Raw genomic sequence first — 15974 nt, 5'->3', positions numbered from 1 at the left:
TCTACTTCATGAAAGGGAACATCTAGCACAAAGGACTATTACATATTCCCAACATACTCCACCCCCAACAGACTTGATGATAAGCAAGTGTGTTCCTCTCCGGATGTGCATATGAAGTCTAGCAAATAAGAACATAAAACAATGACAGGAAGAAAACAAATCAAAAGCTAAAATTATCGGTGGAGCTGATTAGCATATGTATAAGCGACACTTGTGCAGATGCAGGATGCTTTCTTTAGAAGTAAGTTCTCAGAGCAGTGATCCTTACTCGTTTTTGGAGGTCTGACATCTTATCATCATTTATTTGCCTTTTATGACCATCACCAACCTCCTCCTGAAAGTTTATTTTTAAATAAGAAGGACTAATTTTATTTTCAAGCATTTGCTTTTATTTTTACTCTCTTTGAGAATCACCCTAGAGGATCATACCAGTTATCAGTGGTCAAGAATCCAGAGGCTTCTGTTCTTTGTCTTCTCTCCTTAAGAGAGAGATTTAAAAATATCCACTGTCTTGGGGCACCTGGGTGGCTCAGTTGATTAAGCATCTGCCTTCAGCTCAGGTCATGATCCCAGGTCCTGGGATTGAGCCCCACATAGGGCTCCCTGCTCAGCGGGAAGTCTGCTGCTCCTTCTCCCTCTACCTCTGCTGTGGCTTCCCCTGCTGTGCACTTGCTCACTCTCTCTTTCTCTCTCTCTCTCCCAAATAAAAATAAATAATCTTTTAAAAAATAAATAAAATAAAATATCCACTGTCTCAGCAGAGAGTGTAGACAAAAGGAAGAAAGCTGGAGTAGGAATTGTTACTCCAAGAAACCTTCAAAGTCTGGACCGGACATTTTAAAATAAACCTAGAAGAGAAGAGGACAGACACTGGCATATTTTTTCCACATACACTTGCATACCATTCCATTTAGACAAATGTTATGAATATTGAAAATCAGTCTCCACAGAGGTTACTTCAGTGATTTACCTCATTGCAAACTCCATTATGCTAAGCCATTTCCATAGTCCTTATTGATTATTTGTGCGAATGTGAAAGAAAAGCATCCAGATACAGAACCTTTGGTTCTGCAATTGATTTTAAGGTAAGGTTTAATTCTTCCTATAAGATTGTGTTATAAGCTCCCTGTACAAGCCAGAATGCAGGACATGATGCCAAGGAATTCAATTCTTCCGGGAGAAAGCCCGTAATCTTAAACAGGTTCCTTTGGGATTTTTTTGTGGGTTTTTTTTCCTTTTTTTTTCTTCTTAAGATTTTATTCATTTATTTCAGACAGAGAGAAAGCAAGAGAGCACACAAGTGGGGGGGAGGGGCAGAGGGAGAAGCAGAGTCTCCGCTTAGCAGGGAGTCTGACACGGGACTCCATCCCAGGATGCCCAGATCCTGATCTGAGCCAAAGGCAGATGCTTAGCTGACTGAGCCACCCAGGCACCCCTTAAACAGGTTTCTTTGAATCAGAATTGGAAGGGACTTGTTCTATTACATGGGAATAAGTCATCCATAAATATAACATATGACACTGTTATTTCTTCCAATGAATTTTAAATTCTCATTAATTTTCATGACCATTTTGCCAGGTGTATAGCCACCAGATATTAACTGCAGTTACCTCACAAAGGTGCCAAGAGAAGAAATTTCAAGTCCTAGATCATGAAACAAGCAAAGCACCCATTGCCCTGATGGTCTCTATCCATGCTTTTTAGCCATTTTTTTCTCTCAGTAGCAGACTGATAGGTTCCAAATGAGCCAGGTAAGGGGATGGCGTCAGTGCACAACTGATGAAACCAGCTATGGGATATACCCTGGAGCTGGAGTGGGAGCACAAGAAGCCCATCTGTCCACACAGCAACCCACACATTGGCACATCACGACCTAAAGATTGAGAAACAGGTGTCTACCCATTGCCAAAACAACGTTATCTGTTTGGTCCATTTTGCAGGAGGAACCTATGAGGGAGAAAAGGCCCTTTGATTTGCCTCGCTGTTGGCACAAATTGGCTACCCAGTCTGGTCCAAATCACTGGCTTTGTCATTCCAAATAAATTTAGATCAATTCTGGTTTTTTATCTACAGAACTATTTATGTACCCAACTCTTCCGCTTCTCTCCTAAGGGGGGAAAAAAACACCCAAAACTTCAAATCCTTTAAAAATAAAGTTGGCATTTTAGTCATAGCATAACACAAAAACAGACAAGGCATTATAATACTATTGCGAAGCAAATGCTTAATTTCCATTCAGAGGAAATGTCATCACTGTGTGTCCTATTTCCGGTTGAGGGCTACATGGGTCTAGTCAGAATTATGCCACCAAGACAAAGAGCAAGGAGAAGGGCGGGCCGAAAGACAGGGAAGGAGGCTCAAGCCAAATATAATGAAAAAGGGAATAACCTTACAGCTAAACAGTTTACTTTTCAAAGGCAGCACAAGGGCAAAATGCTTTGTGCAAAGAGAAAATTAGTTTCCAAAGTGTATGCATTCTACAAAGAGCCAAGTTAATTATTCAAAGCAGAGGCCCATGAATTCCCACAATTTAGTCATTCTATTCTGACACATTCAGGCCCAGCGAGCTGCTTCTTATCACTAAGACTTTGATAATTGGCTTAGACATATCAAATAAACTTTCTGGAGAATTCAGTCGTAAGCAGGTATGACATCCTAATAGGGGTTTTATTAGGCCTTTCTCTGTGCAGTAATGTATTAGCAATCACTGTGACATTTTCTGCTCTGGGGGGTTTTGGCCTTGCTCATTTTTTACACTTGCTAGAAAATAAATTTATTCACGGTAGAGATCTAATCCAATACACTACTCTGTTTACCCTGGTTTCTAAAGGAACAGGCCTCTCAGAATTAATGAAAAGTGACATATACATCATAGAAGAAAATGCACTGTCTTCAGCCAGGCATAACTGAATTGCAAGAATCCCTTCTGAGTCTACAAACTTGGGAATTCAGTTAGTCCGGCTTTAGTGTCTGTCCCTTTCCCTGATCACACTTTTGCGTCCCATTTCATCCTGGAAAACAAAACACATAACCAATAGCGTGGGAGTTTACATTTCTCCTCTTTAGCAGCCATTGTAGTTAAAAAAAATTCCCTGAGGAAATGTCTATTGGATATTATCTAGAATGTTGCAGTTTGCACCTTTGCACTTAATATTCCTGATAACCAAAAAAGAAAAAAAGAAAAAAATTGAAATCTAGCACTGTATATTTACATACTGAAAGTGAAGTTATTATTTCGGTGGAGATCAGTGCGGAGTGAAAATGAGCCTACCTGCCAGCAAGGGATTAGGAGGCGGAACAGAAGGTAACATTCAGCTTCCTTCTACATTCTTTCATTCTTTTCATTTGTATGAGAACATTCCTAATGGGAAGACACATAAAGCACCATCAAAGTATTTGTAGTTTGCCCAGAGTGAGGAACATGATGAGATAATATTAAATACTTTTATCACATAACAAAGAAACATCAACAAGAGTCATCTACATGAAATCTCTGTACTCAGGGACACCGGGTGGCTCAGCGGTTGAGTGTCTGCCTTTGGCCCAGGGTGTGATCCTGAGGTCCCGGGATAGAGTCCCGCGTTGGGCTCCCTGCGTGGAGCCTGCTTCTCCCTCTGCCTGTGTCTCTGCCTCTCTCTCTCTCTCTCTCTCTCTCTCTCTGTCTTTCATGAATAAATAAATAAAATCTTAAAAAAAAAAAAAAAAACCACTGGCAAGATCTAGTATCTCCCTCAAAATACCTCCTCTACCTTCTGGATGATGTCTGAAATTTCCTAGTTAAGCCTTTAACTGGATGCTTTGTTCAACGTGAAATTTCAAGTATTTCTGTGAAACACTACATTAAAGTTTGGTCAGTTATTTACGTCTTCATCCACACGGTCCATTCACCCTATCATTCCAAAAGCCTGACTCCATAGGCCCGGAGGAAGACCCAAGAAATGTTATTTTATACAAACTTTCTAAATGATTCTGCAGTACACAAAGTTTGAGAAGCACTTCCTTGTTACGAATGAGTTGTGGAACTTTCAGGTGAACAGGATTTGAGAAAAGGAAGTGAACTGAATTCAACTGATGACTTGCCATACATCAGGAACCGCTCTAGGCAATAAATAACATGCTGTGTCATTTCATCTTTTCCTCTTCTGCGAAGAGGGTTTTATTATTCCCATTTTACAGATGAGAAACTTAATCTCAAAAAAACTTAATAGCCAACCAATTATTAGATGGCTAGGAAGGCTAATATTAGAATCCATATCTTTAGTAATAGAAGCAATGGTTATAATATTCATAGACTTTCAGAGATGAAAAGAATGGTGATGATGTCATCTTACTGAAGATACATTCTTAGCTAGACACTGTGTTAGGCATTTTCCATATATGGCCTTACTAAGATCTTATAACTACCCTTTGAAATAAACAATATTAATTTCATTTTATATATGAGGAAACCATCTTAAATAATTTCTTTCTGTAACTAGTCAAATATGCTTAGTCATACAGTGTATACACTATGTATAAGTGGTGCAGCTGAATTTTGAATCCCAAGATTGTGTTCCTTCCCACAGACAGTGCTAGGGGTCCCCAGGAGCCCCTAGCATCTGAGAAGTAAAAATGGTATCTGTGGTAGTCAGAATAATACCCCCTGCCCTGCAAGATGTCTACATACCTACTCTTCAGACCTGAGAATATGTTAGATTTTGTGACAAAGGTCAACTAAAGTTACAGGTGAATTGAGGTTGACAATCAGTTGATCTTGAGATAGGAGATGATCCTCAATCATCCAATGGGCCTAATGTAACCACAAGGGTCATTAGTGGAATTGGGAAGCAGAAAAAAAGAGAACCAGAGAGAGGGCAGCATGAGAAGAATGCTGTCTAATGTTATTGGCTTTGAAGATGGCCACAAGCCAAGGAATGCAGCCTCTAGAAGCTGGAGAAGACAAGGAAATTGGTTCTTCTCTAGAGCCCACAGAAGGAATCCAACTCTGGGGACACTTCGATGTTAGCACAGTGAGACTCATTTCAGATTTCTGACTTCCAAAACCATAAGATATTAAATATGTGTTGTTTTAAGCTGCTAGGTTTGCAGTAATTTGTTAAAATAGCCATAGGAAACCAATGCAGAATCCCTCCAGATTAGAGAAAGAATGCAGACTTACTTTACCATTATGCAGGGTTGTGTCAAATTTACCTGTGTAACTGGTCTTCATTTGTAGCAGACACCTTTGGTCATTCTCCCCACTTCTCCTTTGCTTTACAGAACCTCAACTGAGGTTGGCCCTCAGGCAGACACTCCCAAGACTCCGAGGATGCCTCAATTAATCTTAGCTAATTGTGTTAGTTCCCTTTCTCTTACCAGTTAATGGTTTAGAAGAGGGAATTTAACACAATCCTGGGCATGGGTCAGGATGGAAAGTCTGAAAGGGAGCTTCTGGAAAAGTTTTCCTTATTCTTCAACAGGTCCATGAGGAGGGACTCTTTCTCTTATGACCTTTGGATACTGTTCTGTGTTTGAATTTGCTGTAGAAAGCTGGTCATACTAGCAGACAAGATTGACAACATAGTTAACACACTGGGAGCAACTGAATAACAAAAAAGTTCTGGGCCCTCGATGATGTCATTGAGTTGCTGAATTAGCCAACTCTGAATTAGGACATATCTAATTCTAAACTTTTTTATCAGGTAATAAATGGCTTATTGTTTAAGTCATTTGAGTTGGGATTCTCTATTACTTACAATAGAAAACAACACAAATGACATAATGAAAAGTAAATTAGTCACCAGTTTTTGGGTAAATTACTATGTGTGGTTTGGTCCTTTCCTGTCCTGGCCAACAGTGACTCCATGTTAGTCCCAGTGGATGGGAGCACTACAGCTGGCCTTCTTAAAAGATCAGTGGTGGTAGGATTACTCAATTCCTGGGTTAAAGCTTCCTCCCTAAGATTTCTTACCCTTAAGAGTTTAGATTCATTCAGTAATTATGGAAGCACAACTTCATTGCCGCCGATGTCTATTAGAAGTAAGAAGGAGGTCTGGGTGCCATTAGATAACATGTAATAAAGGAACCAAGAATTTCCAACTCTTACCCACCTTTCTAATTAGGTGTTGAGGTTATGTGTATTCAAGCACCAATGAAAAAGAAAATGCAATACTCCTTTATTCATTAGGCTTGGGCCCCAACCCCCAAAATACAACTCTTTGATAAATTCAGTGGGAACCCCTTGGTTTGAGTGTAAGGGCCTAGAGGAAATCTTCAAAGTAGAATCTCACCTCCAGCCTTCCATTTGGAGAAAAAAAAAAAAAGTGCAGTGCCCCTGGGTACACACAAGTAGGAAACAAGAGGTGAACACTGGATGTCCTGAAGTTCTGCTAGCAGCGGGGAGCTTAGCCACCTTGCCAAGGTGCCACATAGGAGACAAAAGCAGAAAAGAGTCACACCTATGTGCTTGATCCTCTAATGTAAAGAGGCCCACTGGCCTAATCCATACATGAAATCTGAACAATAAGATCAGCAACCCCTTTTCCAAAGGAAGGGACTGGGATCTCACTGTGAAGTGGGATCTGTGAGAATATAAGTGAAGTTCCTTCTCAGATAGCCTCAGTATTTAATCTTTGACCATCTAAGTCTTTCCTTTCATAAGAGAGTCAATATTAGGGACACCTGGGTGGCTTAGCGGTTGAGCGCCTGCCTTCGGCCCAAGGCGTGATCCTGGAGTCCAGGGATCGAGTCCCACATCAAGCTCCCTGCACAGAGCCTGCTTCTCCCTTTGCCTACGTCTCTGCCTTTCTCTTTCTGTGTCTCTCATGAATAAATAAATAGAATCTTAAAAAAAAAAAAAAGGTCAATATTGCACTACTCTTAACACTTAATGCCAGCTTCCTTCATAACTGACTTTTACTTTCCCCTGTGGCTTGAGTCTCCTCTTATGAATTATTATATTTATTTATTTATTTTTAATTTTTCTTAAGAGAGAGTGAGAGAGAGAACACTCAGGCGTGTGAGTGGGGTTGGGAGGGGCAGAGGAAGAGAGACTCCCAAGCAGGCTCCATGCCCAGCAGGGAGCCCAACACAGGGCTCAATCTCACCACCCTGAGATCATGATCTGAGCCAAAATCAAGAGTTGGATGCTTAACTGACTGAGCCACCCAGGTGCTCCGAATTATTATGTTTATAAGCATTCATTTCCCATGGCTCTGCTAAAAAAGTGAAAAATCATAATTACAACCAAATCCAGACAACATGTGGAATAATAACGCAGTTTAAAATCCTTACCAGAGCTCTACCTCATTATACACAGATGGTGTCTATGTGGTGGTTAGCATAGTCATGGGATGAAACAGCTGGTCTTACTGATTTTTTGGCAAAAACTCACTTTAGGGGATTTGGTGGGAACTTTTTGGCCTCCACAAATTCAGCCACCCTAGAGTTCACCAGTGTGCAGTTTGAGCTCTATCCTAATCCACAAAAGAGGCCAAGAAAACTCTGTGCTCTGACATCCAATCTCCTCCCTCAGATCTTACCAGCCATGCAAGGCACTTTTACCAATGTCCACAAAAGCTCATTTTCTCATTCCCACTTTTCTTTTCATTATAGTTTTTGCAAAGGTGAAGAGCTAAAATGAATATTCACCATCTTGGCATGCAAGTCCTTCCTCAATTTTGTTCTAACTTACCTTTCTAGAGTTAGATCATATTTCTGAAGACTCTGTTCCAACAAAGTTATTTTTCTTAACATATTCTCCTGTATCCCACAAACAGCTTCTGTGTTCTCACTTCCACGCTTTTCCTCACTCTATTCTTTGTAATGCCTTGCATACTAGCAACGGAAACATCTTTGCAGATGACTCACTCCAAATTATTCATTTTCATCTGAGAAAACTTAGTTCCAGAATTACTGGAACCAAAGAACATAGTGTATCAGGTTAGCCTTTGCTTTTTAACAAATCACCCAAAACTTTGTGAATAATGACTTAGAGTTTTTTTATGATTATGTGGGTTTGTGGGCAGTTATCTGATGATTATTGCCTAGGTCCATTATTCAGCTGCAAAGTCAGCTAGACTAGAAGGTCGAAGAGGACCTTACATACATGTGGAAGTTGGTATTGTGGTCAGAGGTGTCTTGGTCTCCTCTAATGGCTCATCTCTCTGCAAGCTTCCTTATATGATGGTCTCAGGGCAGTGGTCCATGAAGACGAAAGGTGGAAGCTACCAGGATTCTTGTGACCTAGACTGCTTTCACTCTCACTACATTCTACTGGCCAATGCAAGTAACAAAGCCAGCCAAGATTCAAGGGTATGGAGAAATAGACTCCAACTCTGGGGGAGAGGAGCAGCAAAGTCAAATTGCAAAATGGAATACATACCAGCATGGGAGGAATTATGGCCATTAAAAAATCTTACACACAAAACAATGGAGGGACCAGTTGTCAAGTTGCACTCAGAGTTCCTGGAATTCTGGGCAAGGACTTAAACTTAGAAAGTTTCTACCCTATGGGTTTCTACCCTATGGTAATAGTAGGATGGGATCCAGGGCCTAAGATAGATAAATATATCAAGAAGCAGCCAACCAAATCATTACAAAGCTGCCCTGCCATTGCTGCTGAATATGGTCGGTGCACTCTAAAAGGGCAAAACCACAAGATAATGCTATTACCAAGGGAAGGGCAGGGAGTTAGCTATACAGACAGCTCCACCCATGTTGGCAGTCTAAGTAAGAGCAGCCCCTATGCTCCTTAGTCAGGTCATCTGCCTTTTATGCCTCCAAACTCAATTGTCAGTATGCCAAGAGATGATTAGTACCCTAGAGCCTGGACCATACTAATCAGACCCATGAATGGCTCTTGTGTAAAGAAGATTGCCCTAATTTGCAAAGATAAAGAGTCCATTAGAGGGTTTGGCTGCTTGAGTTGCTGCTGTAAAGCAACATGATGATCCAACTTGTATTAAAAAAATGACTAACAATAGGATTCCAGTGAAGGAAGCCGTAGGGTGGAATGAAAAGATGATGGACTAGGTTTAAACTGCTTCCATGCCAATGACAAGCTCTAGGACCTTTGGCAACCTCTCTTTAGAGAAAATTTCTCTTTCTCAACCCTCAGCTTCCTTATCTGTAAAATAAGTATACTTATACCTGGAAGAGCTGCTATAAAAATTAGAAAAGGTCCTAGGATACAGGAGTGTGCAATAAACCTTCCTGGGAATCTCCTATGTTTCTATTCTCCTACTACTACATATTTGTTTGTGAAAGACTTGGAAGCAGAGGCAGAAAAGTACTAGAAGTGCAAATCGGTCTCATAATTTTCCATGACCTGGATAAAATGTATTCACCCAGGTGTAAGAAACAATTCAGTTAATCTCCCAAGGATGAAGATGTCACTAATGAGGTTTTATTGTTTAAAGCTATAACTGCACTCTTAATAACAACCACATTGGAGGCAATTTGCCCATCTTAACACTAACACATTGCAATTAAGAATTTAGATTAATTTCCCACCATGATTCCAGAGAAGGAAGACCAATGCTCTGTCAAATAAAAGAACAATATAAAGCGAGGATGAGATAGAGAAATACCTAATTCTCTTTAAAATAAAAAAGACTTGTCTAAAATAACATTTCAAGTATTACTTTATCTCATTTTTTTCTAAAATAATTAATTAGATATTGTATCATCCCTTCTTTATCCTCCTTCAATAGGAGCTCTCACTTATATTCTTGCTCTCACTTATATTCTTGCTGAAATAGCAGACCATGCCAATCATTTGGATGATCACTTCAGCTATCCATCTTACCAATGGCTAACAGAAAATTTGGTCCTTTTCAGTTTGCATTTATCCACTCAAACAAGGAGAGGGCATACATCTCTGTATATACCTTCCTTTCAAGGGAAACTTCCCATAATTCTCAAAATATTGATCATAAATGAGCTCTGCACTGAGACATACTGGAAATTCCCCTGAGCAAGAGATTAACCAAGACCAGGTGACACAGAATGAGGAAAAACTCACCAGCCAGCAAAACTCAGCAGACCACAGAATCAAAAATGAAGAGATTTTGCTCCCTATAGACCCACATCCCTAAGTAGGTCCTTGGCTTAGCCTGCTGAGGCTGCCATAGCAAAATGCCACAACTGGGTGACTTAACAAGAAAATTATTTTCTCACAGTTCTGCAAGATGGAAGTCCAAGATCAGGGTGCCAGCAGGGTCGGGTTCTGGTGAGGCTTACAGATGGCAATCTTGCTGTGCCCTCACTTCTTGCTGGGTCTTCTAGGGTACCAACCGTATCAGATTAGGGATCCACTTTTTACCTGATTTAAATTTAATTACCTCTTTAAAGACTGTCTCCAAATACAGTCAAATTTGAGGCTGAGGCTCCAACCTGAGTTTGGGGAGAGAGGGAAGACACAATTCAGCCCATAGCAATACTCAATAAATATTTAAGTAAGTAATTTACAAGCAATTCAAGGTATGAGCAAAGGCATAGAAGCATAGAATAATGAAACAACAAATAATCCCATTTAACAGAAATACAGGCTACTTGAGGGTAAGAGTGAAAGGTAGGACTGGAAGGTTAGGTTGAGACCAGATGGAGAAGGACCTTGAGTATCATGATAAGCCCTTTTACTTTACCCTACAGATAACAGATACAGGTTTTTGAGCAGATGAGCCAAGGTTAATGTAGAAAAGGTATCATGGCAAAAGTTTAGAGAACTTTGTAAGGCGGAGATCAAGGAAAGGAAAACTGATTAAACATCACTACAGTGGTCCAGTAAAGAATTACTTGGCATGATTGGTCTTTACAGAAAGTTGTGTCTAAGACGGAAAAGGCAGATTCTTCTCTCCTTGGCAGGTGAGGAAAATGAGCCCCTGCCTCCAAAAGGCTCAGTCTCCACATTAAGAGACAAGTCATGATCACATGGATCAGACTGCAGAACAAAGATGCCTAACTCCCAGTCTAATCTCTTCATATAAATATTTTCCAAGTTAAGGGTAAAATGGGTAATTTACATATGGTTTCCATGTCTCCTAGGAGGGCAATCTTTGCTCTCCTCCAATAAACCCTAAGCTTGTAAAAGAATAAATCTGCTTGGTTTTTCAGGAAAAATGGAAGATGGAGATAAACTCTACATTGTCAGAAACCAGAGAGGAAGTGTCCCATGATGGTTAAGAGGGTGGTTTCCAGTGGGCTAAGCCTTGAGCTACAGTGATTCCATAAGCTTCGTTCTTCTTATCTAGAAGATGGGAGAGTTTTATTTTTTTTATTTTTATTTTTTTAGAGTTTTAGAATATACCATGAAGAGTGCTGATTGCATAGCAAATATCCAGTAAATACAAGCCATAGTAATTAAATGTGTTGTTCTCTGTATCTGATTTTCTTAACTACATATCAAATAGGAAAACATATTTTAATTGTTTAAGTAGTACATATTTGTTGAGCAGAGTTCCTGCTAATCTCTAGAACTAAATGTGTCTCATAACTGGAAGAATAAGTCACCTGCTGTGAGGGAGAGGGAAGAGGCTTAAACAATGAAAAAGGAAAATGTTACTCTGAGCATTTTTGTCTAATTTCAAATATATAGTCAGAGAGGGAAAGAAAATTCTGTCTATCCAAAAGAAAAAAAAAAAGATCATGTACTAGAAGGTCAAGCTTGTAGATTCAGTTTTTCAATGGTATATGTTTATGCTAATTTACGAAGGTACATTCTGTTGATTACAAATGAAATGATTTTGCTTGGCAGTCAAGTGCAGGAAGACAAATATCAAATCTCAGTAGCTACACTTCCAGCTGTTTCGCAAACAGAGATAAAAGATAATCCCTGACTAAATAGCATCACTTTCAAGATAAAAATCAACTTTCAAGTGCACTGTATTGAATAGGGGAAGCCAGGTTTATTCTAAAAGTTTCCAATAATTGGGGTTGAATAATATTTATTAGAAGAACTTGTGTACTGTGTTGAAATTGACAGGAGTGGTGCTTTTTGGCACAGCATGATGCTAATATCTGTAATTAAGGAAAAGCTTAAAGAGCATCTGCAAAGTGAGCGCTTAGTTTGACAAATCGCTCTGCAAGTAAATTTATTGCACTTCATTATTTGTTTCCAACCAAAGATACATTAAAAAATGTAAAGGTCATGTGGCATCACGTCACTTCATAAAGCCCCACCACCACTTTTGGAGTTATCAATATCATCACTATCACTTTCCCCATATCCCCTAACATTCTTACTTCCAACACCAATTCTACTCCCACCTCACCCTCTCAACCCCTACAACCTCACTACTACTTCAACCACTGCAAACATCATCAGCTCTACCACCAGTAAGAAAAGTTCAACCACTAATGTTGCCACCTCCACCACTATCACCATCATCCCTATATCCATCTCCATCCACATTTCCCTCACCATCATTATCACCAACCTCACACACCAACCAGCACACCATGTCCACCATACCCTCAATGTTACCTGCTGTAGCTAGCACTCTATCTCTCCATACTTCCACCATAGCCACGACCATCACTATCACCACCATAGTTCTTTGCAGACCTCCAGTTGTATGATACGCTACAGACCTTTGTGGGACAAATGGGAATATTGCAATCTAGTCAGAAAGCAGTTAATCAACTTACATTCCTATGGTGAGCAGAAACTCAGTTTCTGAGAAGTACTCACAATTTAGGGTAGAGAATAACATGCAAAAGAGCAGGACATTTTTATGTTTATTTTATTTATCTAGCCACTTTACTACTATTTTGATTTTTTTAATGTGTTTTTTTTTAAATGTGGCTACCATTTTTTGAAACTCATCCATCCCTCACTGTCACTCCACAATATATTACTGAGAGTGAAGTTCAGAAAGAGTATACGGCTCAAGACTACAACAAAGCTAGTTTATGCATTTGGCAATATTTTTAATAAAAGCAGAAAGTTTAATTCTTCAATCAAAAGAGCCACATCAAAATCACAATGTCAAAAATCCCTGGAATGAAAAGGCTTACACTGAAATGCCCACTTTGAAAAAGCTTTATTCACATGCAGACAATTGACAATATATCACAACAATTACCAATAGTCTATTTTCCTGCAAAATATGTTATCCAAATAATTTTCTCTTATGACAAAGAACACAAACTCACGTATAAAATGTTTTCATGTCATTTGGAATTCCCCAACTCCAGCTTGCCCATATGGAAAGGTTTGATTTGACTAATATTTCTCAGGTCAATCACTACACTCATGCATTATAGCCAAAAATACTCTAACTTAAAGAACCAATAATAACTCAATGTGTTGCATTATAAAAAGATATTACCTGATTTAAGAAAATGGGAGGGGTGGATTTTTGGTCAATGCTAGAGGAGAATTATACTGCTATCCTTAATCAGCTTCCCTATTCCCAGTCTGTTCCCTGCCTGTTTGTGTTCTGTGTCTCAGGAAGTTGAAATTTGCTGACTGCATCAGCTGGGCTTTCTGACCAACTGGGTTCTAGTTGGGTATAGCCAATAGGAGACAGTGGAAAGGGAAGCTGAGCTCTCTCTCCTACTCCTTAACAGCTCCAGTCTCTGTTTCTGTGTCCTTCCAACTATAGCAGCTAAAGCCAGACGGCCTCTCCTCGTGGCTCTCATGGTTACTTGACTAACCACAACACCATTTCCCTTGTTCTTTAGGGGATTTGACTGGCAACAGCTTTCCACTGTTGCTAGCGTCTAGGTGTCTCAACTCTTCTAAACCTGAAAATAACCACTCCATTACAGTTTCTTCATTTGAGCCATCTAGGCTGAATTCTATCTCCTGATAGTAACTTGATTAAAACAGCATTGAAGAGAAGGAGATATCCTTATGCTCCTCTTATAATCACCTTGAGAAGAGGTCATCACCAAAATCTAGCATATAGATCAAACTGAGCTGTTTTCTTAAACAGCTTAAAATTAGCATTAAGGAAAATAGCCAGGCAAGACACTTTTTCCCAGATATCTCTCTCTCCACTTTCAGCTCCACCCCTGGCCCTGAATTTATAGAAGACAGAGAAATGGAAACATACATTCTAATTTGCTCATCTCAAACTACTAGGACAGGAGGCAGAAATTCTGGGTAGGGTTCTTTCTAGGCAGAGAATACTATGTAATTAGAATTATCCTTAAAATATTCCCAAACTTCAAAGCGCCTGGGTGGCTCAATCCGTGAAGCATGTGACTCGATTTTAACTCAGGTCATGATCTCAGAATCTAGGGATCAAGCCCGTCATTGGGGTCCATGCTCATTGGGAAGTCTGCTAAATCTTTAAAAAAAAAAAAGATACTCCCTAACCTGTTGAGTACCTAGGCATGACGCTACAGAAGAGGGAGTCTCCTTAATAATCTCTTACATTTTTACAGTACTATAGTTTCCAAAATGCTTTTACATCCTTCATATTATTTGACTTGAATATTGCATAATTAGAGAATCAAACTCTTAACGGTCTGAGTGGAGAATGTAAACCCATGAAGATAAAGAGAACAGTGAAAAATAGCTGTATTGTAAAGAGTAAATAACATTTGGAGAGTAGGTATTCAGGCGTAGAGCAATCTCATCTAACGCAATTGTCTCAATTCTGGTAAAAAAAAAAAATTTTTTTTGACCATAAAGCAATTTTCTTTTAATCAAAACCTATTTTTTCATTGACTTACATTATAAAACCAAAGATTTGCTCCCCACAGGAAACATTTTAACCCTAAGTCTAAATAAAAATCACATTTAACAATGCAATAAACCCTTCTATAGTCAATTAACTAAAGTAAAAGCTATAGTTTTCTGACGGAACGATAATCGCATTCAAAATAATTCAAAAAATACGAATAAAGTCTCTGGAACAACATTCTCTCAAGGACAGACCCACCGAGAGGCAAAAATCACCTACCCAGGCTTTACTATAGGGCAGCCTGCGATGTGACGCACAGTAAGGCCGCGGTCTTCCTCCCCCTCCCTGGCACAGTCACTGAAACCCTCAGGTTTTCTGCTGGAGGAGGGGGCGGGGGGGCCCTGACCGCCGGCGACCCACCGTGGGCCCGGCCTCCCAGGGGTCCTGGCCCCCACCTTCCCACAGTGGGGCCACCTCAAGGACGCAGAGCCTCTGGACAGTCCCTGCGGCCTCACCCCTTTAAACTTGGGAGACTGGCCAGTGGGTGGGGGTCGTCCCGCTCCTGTGCAGCCCCAAGGCTGGCGCCGTAATCCCCTCGCGCCTTAAAACCTCTAGCACCCTCCACCTACCTGGGGCGGTGGCCTTTTTTTCTCGTATCTCCTTGCACCCCCTACCCCAGGCCGGGACCTCCAGCACCAGGCCAGTTTGCAAACAGCAATTTCCTAATCGGTAAGTGGAATATAGGTGAAAGGGGGCGCTTTTTGTTATTCGTAACAAGCCCCTTTCAACCACCACTGAGTTTAGGTTAATGAGGTGACTTTTGGAAACCCCCCAAGGGGCGGGGCTAGTTGCCACGGGAACCAACCCGGTGATTAGGAGGTTGGCACCTACTGCCCCGCCCCACGCGCCCTCGCCCTCCGGGCGGGGCTTAGTTTGCAGGACCCCGGAGAGGTGCCTCTCAAAACTTTCCTACAGGGCAGCCTGGCATTCCATCCTGGTGACTTCCTCCCTTGGCTTACTTACTTACTTCTCCCAGTCTTCTTTTAAGCTGAAATATCCTTCAAAAGGATCACTTGTTATACCTTTGAGGCCATGCTCTCCGAGTTGTAATCTTTGGGCCATCTACATCAGAATCACCACGGATGCTTATAAGAAATGTACCTTCTCACCCCCACCCTAGACCTTCCGAATCAGTATCCAGAGATTGGTCTGGGAGTCTGAATCTTAACAAGCTCCCAGGGGCAAGTTAACATTTAAAAACTACTATTTGGTGTGGATAAGGTTATCAAACCCTTTGCCTCAGCACTGTTCCAGAAGGATGTTATCCTATCCTGTGCATATTTTGTACTCTGGGTGCGC

General features: G+C 40.5%; 1 long non-coding RNA gene across 2 annotated transcripts in view; it reads right to left on the bottom strand.

The window, feature by feature from the left end:
* LOC112927577 (uncharacterized) overlaps window positions 1–15447 on the bottom strand; it is a 525080-nt gene extending 509633 nt beyond the window's left edge. The window contains exon 1 of one of the 2 annotated variants that reach the window (XR_003236562.2): window positions 15245–15447. This is a non-coding gene — a long non-coding RNA (uncharacterized lncRNA). The remainder of the gene's footprint in view (window positions 1–15244) is intronic. The other variant, XR_011995513.1, reaches the window with a different exon arrangement.
* Between the last annotated feature and the right edge of the window lie 527 nt (window positions 15448–15974).

This window comes from Vulpes vulpes, chromosome 12 (assembly GCF_048418805.1).
Source record: "Vulpes vulpes isolate BD-2025 chromosome 12, VulVul3, whole genome shotgun sequence".
NCBI lineage: Eukaryota > Metazoa > Chordata > Mammalia > Carnivora > Canidae > Vulpes > Vulpes vulpes.
The sequence above is the reverse complement of the archived record's forward strand: the minus strand, read 5'-3'. Positions and strand labels throughout refer to the sequence as shown.